The 10,895-nt window shown below is 40.8% G+C and overlaps 1 pseudogene; it reads right to left on the reverse strand.

Moving 5' to 3' along the window:
* Nucleotides 1-9,344: 9,344 nt before the first annotated feature.
* Nucleotides 9,345-9,818, reverse strand: LOC103544476 (small ribosomal subunit protein uS15-like; annotated as a pseudogene).
* Between the last annotated feature and the right edge of the window lie 1,077 nt (nt 9,819-10,895).

The raw sequence follows: 10,895 nt of genomic DNA on the forward strand, positions 1-10,895 counted from the left end.
ACTTCATGGTAATCACAAACCAGAAACCTATAATAAATACACGAATAGTTAAGAGAAGGGAACCCAAACATAATACTAAAGGAAGCCATCAAACCATGAGAGAAAACAGCAAGAGAAGAAGAAAGAGACAGAGAAGAACTACTAAAACACCCAGAAAAAGTAACAAAATGGCAATAAGTACTTATCTATCAATAGCTACTTTAAATGTCAATGGACTAAATGTTCCAATCAAAAGGCATACGGTGGCCAGTTGGATAAAAAACAAGACACATATATATGCTGTATACAAGGGACACATTTCAGACCTAAGGACACCCACAAACTGAAAGTGAAGGGATGGAAAAAGATACTCCATGAAAATGGCAAAGAAAAGAAAACAGGGGTAACAATACTTATATTATACAAAATAGACCTTAAAACAAAAACTGTAACAAGAGACAAAGAAGGGCACTACATAACGATAAAGGGAACAATCCAACAAGAGGATATAACATTTGTGAAGATCTATGCATCCAACACAGGAGCATCTAAATATATAAAGCAATTATTAAAAGACATAAAATGAGAAATAGACAGTAACACAATAAAGTAGGAGATTTTAACGCTCCACTAGATCAGCCAAACAGAAGATCAATAAAGAAACATTGGCCTTAAACCACACATTAGATCAGATGGACTTATTAGATATATACAGAACATTCCATCCAAAAACTGCAGAATACACATTCTTGTCACATGCACATGGAACATTCTCCAGGAATGATCACATATTGAGCCACAAAGCAAGTCTAAATAAATTTAAGAAGATTGAAATAATACCAAGCATCTTTTCTGACCACAAAGGTATGAAACTACAAATCAACTACAGGAAGAAAATCAGAAAAGCCAAGATTAAACAAAATGCTACTTAACAACGATTGGGTCAATGAAGAAGTCAAAGGAGAAATCAAAAAATACCTGGAAACAAATCAAAATGAAAAGACAACATGCCCAAATCTATCAGATACAGCAAAATTGGTTCTGAGAGGGAAGTTTATAGCAATACAGGCCTACCTCAAGAAACCAAGAAAAATCCCAAATAAACAATCTAACAGTACATCTAAAGGAACTGGAAAAAGAAGAATGAACAAATCCTAAAACCAGTAGGAGGAGGTAAATAATAAAAATTAGAGCAGCAATAAAAGAAATAGAGACTAAGAGAAAATAGAATAAAAATCAATGAAACCAAGATCTGGTTCTTTGAAAAGACAAAAATTGACAAACCTTTAGCTAGACTCACTAAGAAAAATAGAGAGAAGTCTCAAATAAATAAAATCAGAAATGAAAGAGGAGAAATTACAACGAACACCTCAGAAATACAAAAGATTATAAGAGGATACTATGAAAACCTGTATGTCACCAAATTGGATAAACTAGAAGAAATCGGCAAATTCTTAGAATCATACATCCCTCCAAAACTGAATCAATAAGAAATAGAAAATTTGAATAGACCAATCACCAGTAGGAAGATTGAAACAGGAATCAAAAACTTCCCAAAAAATAAAAGCCCAGGACCAGATGTCTTCCCTGGTGAATTCTACCAAACATTCAAGGAAGACTTAATACCTATCCTTCTCAAACTCTTCCAAAAAATTGAAGAGGAGGGCAACCTTCTTAACTCATTCTACGAAGCCAACATCACCCTGATACCAAAATCAGACCAGGATAACACAAAAAAAGAAAATTACAGGCACATGTTGCTGATGAACATTGATGCAAAAATCCTCAGCAAAATATTAGCAAATCAAATACAGCAATACATTACCAAGATCATACACCATGATCAAGTGGGCTTTATTCCAGGGATGCGGGAATTGTCCAACATCCACAAATCTATCAACGTGATATACCACATTAACAAAATGAAGAATAAAAATCCCATGATCATCTCGATAGATGCAGAGAAAGCAGTTGACAAGATACAGTATCCATTTATGATAAAAACTTCGAATAAAATAGGTATAGAGGGAAATTAGCTCAATATAATAAAGGCCAGATATGACAAGCCCACAACTAATATAATTCTCAATGGAGAAAAACTGAAATCAATCCCTCTAAGAACAGGAAACAGACAAGGATGCCCACTCTCACCACTCTTATTTAACATACTATTGGAACACTTAACCAGAGCAACCAGGCAAGAAAAAGAAGCAAAAGGGATCCAAATTAGGAAGAAGTAAAACTGTCACTATTTGTAGATGACATTATTTTATATATATATATATGTATGTATAAAACCCTAAAGAATCCACTAAAAAACTTTTAGAAATAATAAATGAATATGGTCAATTTGCAGGATACAAAATCAACAAAGAAAAACCAGTTGCATTTCTATACACTAACAACAAAGTAGCAGAAAGAGATATTAAGAATACAATGACATTTACAATGGCAAAAAAAAAAAAAACAATAAAATACCTAGGAATAAACTTAACTAGAGAGGTGAACGATCTGTACACTGAAAACTACAAAACATTGTTGAAAGAAATTGAGGAAGACCCAAAGCAATGGAAGCATATTCCATCCTCTTGGATTGGAAGAATTAACATAGTTAAAATGTCTATACTTCCTAAAGCAATCTACAGATTCAATACAATATTTATCAAAGTTCCAACAACACTTTTCATAGAAATTGAGCAAAGAATCCTACAATTTACATGGAACAAAAAAAGATCCTGAATAGCCAAAGGAATCCTGAGAAAAAAGAACAAAACTGGAAGTATCACACTCCCTGATTGCAAAGTATGCTACAAAGCTATGGTCACTCAAACAGCATGGTAGTGGCACAAAAACCGGCACACACACAGAGTTCAATGGAACAGAATCAGGAGACCAGAAATAAACCATATATCTATGGACAACAAATTTTTGACAAGGGAGCCAAGAACTACAATGGAGAAATGAAAGTCTCTTCAATAAATGATGTTGGGAAAACTGGACTGCCACATACAAAAGAAAGTAAACCATTATCTTAAACCATATGCAAAAATCAACTCAAAATGGACTGAGTTGAATGGAAGACCTGGAACCATTAAACTTTTGGACGAAAACATAGTATGCTCTTAAATGTTGGTCTTAGTAGCATATTTTCAAGTATGATGCATGACCAGGCAAGGAAAACAATAGTAAAAATAAACAAATGGGACTGCATCAAACTAAAATGCTTTTGCACAGCCAAGGAAAGCATCACCAAATGAAAATAAAACCTAACAACTGGGAGAAGATATTTGCAAGCCGTATATCAGATAAGGGGTTAATATCAAAAGTATTATATTCAAAATATAAGAATTCATACATCTGAAAACAAACCTAACAACCCAATTTTAAAAATGGGCAAAAGATCTGAACAGACTTTTCTCCAAAGAAGATATGCAGATGGCCAACAGGCACATGAAAAGATGTTCACCGTCATTAACTATCAGGGAAATGCAAATCAAAACTACGATGAGATATCACCTCACTCCTGTCAGAAGAGCTATAATTAACAAGGCAGAACACAATAAGTGTTGGAGAGGATGTGGAGAGAAGGGAACACTCATATACGGCTGCTGAGAGTGCAAACGTGCAGCCACTATGGAAAACAGTATGGAGATTCCTCAAAAAATTAAAAATAGAACTACCATATGATCCAACTATTCCATTGCTGGGTATTCATCCAAAGAACAAGAAAACGCAAATGCATAAAGCTAAATGCACCCGTAAGTTCATTGCAGCACTATTCACGATAGCCAAGACTTGGAAGCAACCTAGGTGCCCATCAAGGGATGAATGGATAAAGAAGATGTGGTATATACACACAATGGAATACTACTCAGCCATAAAAAAATGATGAAATCTGGCAATTTGTGAGAACATGGATGGAACTTGAGGGAATTATGCTAAGTGAAATAATTCAGAGGGAGAAACTCAAATACCGTATTATCTCACTCATAAGTAGAAGATAAAAAGGACAACAAACACACAGCAACAGAGATTGGATTGGTTACCAGAGGGGAAGGGAGGAAAGAGGAGGACGAGAGGATTTAACACGTTCTGGCACTCTCTTATCCACATTCAAAGGCTGGAGGTCTCCTCCCTTTACCGCCTCAAATAGAGGTTTTAAAATTAATCTGAAGTTGAGTATCCAAATTTGACAGAAGCCTGTCATTCCTAAAAAATAATTCCTGCAATTGTCGATGGGTAGTAGGAGTCGCAACTTGAGTGATTGCTTCTCTCCTGTCTGGGAGCAGGGTTCTCTGGGCTTCTGACAGTTCAAACTCTAAATATTTAACAGCATTTTTAGATATTTGTGACTCTATCTACCTAGAGATGACATCAGATACCACAATATTACTCTTTGCCTTCCATTTTAGATAACAATTACAAGTCCAGGTTGTCACCTGTGCTTCTGATCAACTGGCCACAGACCAGAGGTTCCCATGACCCCCCTCCTTTGCATTTGATTAAACTATTTTGATAGAGCAGCTCACAAAACTCAGGAAAACATTTTACTTAACAGCCAGGTGGAAGAGATGCATTCAGCAAGATATGTGGGAGAGGGATGTGGAGCTCCCAAGCTCTCTCTGGGAATGCCACTCTCCCCCAGTCTCCCAGTGTTCACAACCCCAGAAACTCTCAGAACCCCATATTGAACTCAATCTTCAGTCTCTCTCCCCACCTCAGAGGTATAGGGAGGGCGATGGGGCCAAAAGTTCCAACAGTCTAATCACACAATTGGTTCCCCTGGCTACCCGCCCCCACCCTTAGGGGCTTTCCAAAAGTCACCTTATTTACATAAATTCAGGTGTAGTTGAAAAGGGTTCATTATGAATAACAAAGGACACCCATTTAACCTTTATTACTCTGAAATTATTTTAGGAACTGGGGACAAAAGTAATTGTTATAACAAAAGATGACCCATGGCTCTTATATCAGAAATTACGAGAGTTTTAGGAGTTCTGTGCCAGAAATGAAATGAAGGTATTTCTGTTATAAATCACAATATCACACCAACCTATCAGAATTCTTGCTGAAGACAGGGCAGGGTGATCAGACATCACCTGGGAGTGGTGGGGGATGAGATCCAAAAGCATCTTTTAAATCCAGCACTTTATAGCATTGACAGCCATAAGGTCTTCAACAAATCTATATTCCCTTGTTTCCAGCCTTTTAATGTGTAAAATGGGTGTGTTCCTTGGGAATCTCCTGATCAATCCCTGTTTCAAAAGCCTATTGATTACAAGAAAGAGTTGACAAATAAAAACGGCAAGCAATAGGATATATTGGAGTATTTGAGGAAGCCATTTGGTGTAAACCTAATTCGGCCTGACCTTGTTTTTCCAAAAGGGCCAGACTGTGGACATTGAGCACACATTGTATATCTGCTTTAAAACATTTACTACGGCAAGAACAAATGACCTTAAGATAAAGGCACAACTTCCCCCCACATTGGCATTGCCTTAGGGATAAGCATCTTTCCTTAGGCTAGGAACTGATTGCTGCACTCACCTTTGACCACCCAGCTCACCTGTGACCGCCCAGCTTAAGACAACAGACCTGCCACCCTGCTGTGTCCACCGAGACAGAAGACCTACCTGCTGTTTCCATCAATCACTGTGCCAACAGAGCAGTCTCGTGACTATTGTAAAAGGACATTTCAATCATATGTTAAACATCCTGTTTGGGGGTATATAACCACTCTGTGCACCCCACTTCTTTGGTGCCCTTTCTTCCTTCAGGAAGAAAGGCCCCAGGCCATGGTCCTCACAGTTTAGCTCAGAATAAACTCTCCCAAATTTTCAATTGGTTATGGATTATTTTCATCGACAGAGTCCTCTTATGGCTTCTGGGGTCAAGGGGTATTGTTTCACAGGAGCCAGTGATGGGCGAACCTCTTCTTTTTGAGGTACTGGTGTATCTTGCAATAGGGCCATGAGCTCAATTCCCCAACTTTCAGGGGCTTGGCTCTCTATCCTGTTCCCAGCTTACTGGGGCCCCTACCTTAGATAGTATGTCCCTCCCTAGAGGGATAGCAGGGTATTCTGGTACCTACAGAAAAGAATGCTTCTGTGTTTAGATCCTATTTTGCAGGTCAAGGTCTCCAGAAATCTTTTGGTCTCTCCTTTTCCTGATATCTCTTTTATGTCATCAGGAAATATAGCCAACTTTGGAGTTTTCCATGGATATCTGGAGCACTTTAAGATATGAAATACTGTCAGGGCAGGGAAAATCCCCTTTCTTCCCTTCTTAAGTTCTTATGGCTGGACTAATAGTAAAATTGACACAAGACCAGATTAACAGGAGAAAAACCCAGTTCAATACATAGTTTTTGGAGACCATAAAGAAATGATGTTCAGAGAATGGACAAAACAGGCAGTATATATATCTTTTAAACTTAGAAAGATAAACTTGTGAAAAATTGACAGGATGAAGAAACTTAGGTTTGGGGCATGTAAATAGTGGGGAATTTAGGATGAGATAGTAAATTAGTAAGGTTTGTTTATGCAGCTTCTCAGCCCTCAATCCCCCAGCTCTGGTGATAAGGATGCAAGGAGAACACCTTTCACATGGGAGACTCATTTCCTGCTTTCAGGGGAAAAGAGACAGGAGGGTCAGAAAGTCCTTTTGGCTTCACAAGTAACTTCGATTCAAAATAATCAATATGCCACTCTGGGATATGTTGGGGTGGTCTGCCCTGGACCCCAACAACAGGTATTAACTGTACTGCCCTGGGCCTCAGGGTATAAAGCCTGAGGCAGTCCCATTGCCTCTGGGGGAAAAGGTGGAGGGGTTGTCCTCAGGGCCTTGTTGGACCTCTCCTAATTTAGACCAGTTACTAGGTGGCTGGCTTACTATTTGCATGGCTTTCAAAAGCAGACTCCCAAAATATCTTTGCCTTTCTTGATCATCAGGGTTATTGAGATTCCATTCAGCGTTAGTCTCCATCACAGTCCTCTCATCAGGCCTGTGAAATTCTGACCCAGGGACATATTTCTGTCCACTCCAGCCTGATGTGCAGCCCACAGCAAAGTGACTGGGCACCCAGCCTCTCCTACCACTGCCACTGTCACTGCTGCTCATGGCCCCTGGGCTGAGCCAGGCTGGGCTGAGCATAGAGGAGCCCGTCTGCCCTCAGGCCACCCCTCCCCTCACCACCATGACAGGGCAGGGAGCACTGGGCCACCCCTCTCCGCCCTCCTTGTCATCTTCCCATCCACACTGCCTTCCCCTCTGGGCCACCGCCACTACCAATAATTATGAGGACATGCCCATTTCAATCAAACCAACAAACACACACACAAAAGACAAACGCACCCACACAAAGACAAATCCAACTCCAGCAGGTCAAAAACAAAAGATGAAGTCCAACAATCCCCTGGATCTCTCCCAAATGAGGGTGTCTTCTTTCACACACTCAAAATGCAAGTAGAGATACAGAGACTGACAACTGGGAGCATTGTATTGACTCACTAAGCAAATGCAAAACCTATTCCTGCAGGACAAAAACAGAAGGTGAAGTCCAAGAAACTCCTGGATCTCTCCCAAATAATAGATTCTACTTTCCAATGAACCACTCTCACAAAAAGCAAATGGAGAGACAGGGAACTCACACTTGCATGTGTCATGGCAACTCAACTGACAACAGACTCACATATAAGACAAATGCATACTCACACACAAGGACCAAAGTCCAATGTGTTTCTCCAGTCCAAGGGGGTGTTGCGCCAAGGGTGGCAGATACTGGCAGGAAGGGAGGAGCAGGAGAGCAAGCCCCCCAGACAAAGACTTTCCCCACAGCCCCTGGGGACCACCAACCACTGTAACTCTCACCAGGGCCATCCAGCCACAGGCACAAGACTCCTGACTGGCTTTCCAAAATTGATACCGAACCTCTTAACCTCGTTTTTGTACTCTATTCACAGGAAACCAACAGTGAGACATTGGTGCTTAGAAATGGAGAAAGATTTATTTGAATTGTCAAAAAATGTGGTGGGAGCCTGGGTTCCCTCAAATCCAGCTCCGTAGGAACAGAAACAGGGGGATTTATGGAGCTAAGGGACTTTGGAGGAGGAGCTTTGGGGAAACAAATGACTCACTCCCAATAAGTCCCTGGACAATCTGACTTCTAGGCTTCCAGGGCTGCTGAGAGCTGGCCATTCAGTGATCATGACCTCTCCAAAGATATTCTCTTTCTTCTGCAAAACAAGCTCATAAATCCTCTGGAAAACATGCTCACAAATCCTTGAGACCTCTGAGTCACCCCTCAAGTTAAACAGGAAAAACAGCATGTTGGTTTGATATGTACAGTACCCCTCAGTACCTGGCTTCATTTATCCTCCTTTATCTCACCCCCCCATCTCCAGGGAGCTCCTTATTAAAATCCCCACAAGTGTCTGGGAAACATTCTGGAGAGCCCAGGCTGGGATACACCCCAGGATGCAGATAGTGTGTCTGGTGCTTGGAGGAAAAGTTGTACTGAGGTCTAGGTTTTGACTCATCTGTGTAGAGGTATGAACTGAAGCTGTAAGAACCAATTGGCAAAGTAAGGAAGAGAAAATAGAGGTGGAAGAGAAGACAGTGGTGAAGAGAACCTGAGGTTTGATTGTAGGTTAGTGGAGTTCAAAATGTCTCTCCCTAACACTTCATTTCTTTTTAATTTAGAAAATTTTTTTTTAAAGATTGGCACCTGAGATAACATCTGTGACCAATCTTCTTATTGTTTTTTCTTCTTCTCCCCAAAGCCTTCCAGTACATAGTTGTATATTATAGTTTTAGGTCCTTCTAGTTGTGCTATGTGGGATGTCACCTCAGCATGGCTTGGTGAGCGGTGCTAGGTTTGCACCCAGGATCTGAACTGGTGAAACCATGGGCAGCTGAAGCAGAGTGCAGGAACTTATCCACTTAGCCACGGGGTCAGCCCCCCAATATCTCATTTTTTAAATCAAGAGTTGATTTAGTTTTCTAAGCCAGCCCTCATGACATGGCTTACGATGGCCAATTTATACTATTCACTACACTGAAGAAACAAAGCCCTCCTTATTACATTGTTTCTCTTTGTTCCAGGTTCCAGCTTGGTATTCCAGAAACTCATTTTTCTCACAATCTCAGAAATAAAAGTGCTCCCCTCTGACTCTCACTAACAACCCCAGTTACATGGGCCTAACTTTTTCTTGTGTCCTGATGACAGTGGTGGAAGATGGGACACTGAGGCTTCCTGGCATGGAATGGGTGGGAAGAGAAAGAACCATGTCTGGAGCTGGTGGGAAGAGATAGCAGGAGCAGTCAGGCAAAGCCAGCCCAGGGCTGTGGTTCTCTTTTTTTTCTAGTTAAACAATGATTTGTTGCTTGAGTACATAGACAAGTTTATGCAACCAGGGAGAGGCTGTGGATGACTCATATTTCCAATTGAGGGAGAGGACTTGTCTAGTCTTATATACTTAACCAACTGGTGAATATGGCTCTCAATCAGAATCAGATGGAATTTAGCATCCTTATCCTTTCTGTTCCTCTCAAGTTGCTTTCAAACTGCAACAGCTTTCTTAAGTTAGACTTAAGACTTTGAGTCCTTTGTACTTAAGAATTCTCAAGATTTTTTTGTCTGTCACAAAACATACTTGTTCAGTGCCATGTGAGTTTCTCAGGACCATATCAATTTGTGAGGGAATCAGGCACTTATTGGACAGTTTGTAGATCTATTCTTTTGTGTCATCAGACACCAACTGCAGTCAGGTGGGGATGCTGTGGCAGAGGGGCAGAGCCCACTGGGACAAGCCCTTCCCAGAAGCATGTGTGTGACCCATGATGGTTGTGGTCAGGCAGCAAGAAAAAAAAAAAAAAAAAACCCCGGGGCTGTGGTTCTTAAGAAAAAGCTGGCTCCCAAGGTAACTGGGCAGAGCACCTGTTTTTCCTACAAGAGTTACAAACAATAATCTATATTATTAATGATTCTTTCTTTTCTTATCCAATTTCATTTATGACTCTGTGTCTCCATTCACCTATACCAGCAGATAAAAAGCATCAGATCAGGTCCTCTTGGGTTTCTTGTCCCCTCATCTCTCTTCTTCTTTAATCCAACACCTATGGTTCTTGGTCTTAAGCAGGGTATCAGGGGTGGGAAGGAGCATGTTGTCCTGGTCTACTCTGGCACCTGTGGAGAGAGGTGCTCACAGCTCCTGCTCCTTGGCCAATGTTTGGAACACAGGAATTTTTTCATGAGGCTGCCACTTCCTCCTTGATCAGTTCACATATGTGGCCTGTATGTTGGGTTTAACTGCAGGTACTGCAGTGGACTGAATGTTTATGTCCTTCTCCCAAAATCACATGTTGAAAACCTAACCTCCAAATGATGGTATTTGGAGCTGGGGAATTTGGGAGGTGGTTAGGTCATGAGGATGGAATGCTATTCAATGGGACTAGTCCCCATAAAAAAGAGATCCCAGAGAGCTCCCTTACCCATTTCACCGTGTGAGGTCACAGTGAGAAGATGACTATGAACCAGGAAGTGAGAGTTCTCCAAACACTGTATCTTCTGGTGCCTTGATCTTAGACTTCTCAGCCTCCAGAACTGTGGGAAAAGTTTCTGCTTTTTATAAGCCACTTAGTCTATGATATTTTGTTATAGCAGCCCAAATGTACTCAGGTACACTTAGATTGAACTGCACAATTGAGACAATTAAAAATTAAGAGTTTTTAACTTAAGCTTTGATGTAAAAAATCAAAAGGGGGCCAGCCCTGTGGCTGAGTGGTTAAGTTTGCGTGCTCTGCTTCAGCAGCCCAGGGTTTCATCAGTTCTGATCTTGGCCACAGATGTGGCACCACTCATCAAGCCATGCTGAGACAGCATCCCACATAGCAGAAGCAAGAAGGACCTACAACTA

The sequence above is a fragment of the Equus przewalskii genome, chromosome 18, assembly GCF_037783145.1.
Source record: "Equus przewalskii isolate Varuska chromosome 18, EquPr2, whole genome shotgun sequence".
In the NCBI taxonomy this organism is placed as follows: domain Eukaryota; kingdom Metazoa; phylum Chordata; class Mammalia; order Perissodactyla; family Equidae; genus Equus; species Equus przewalskii.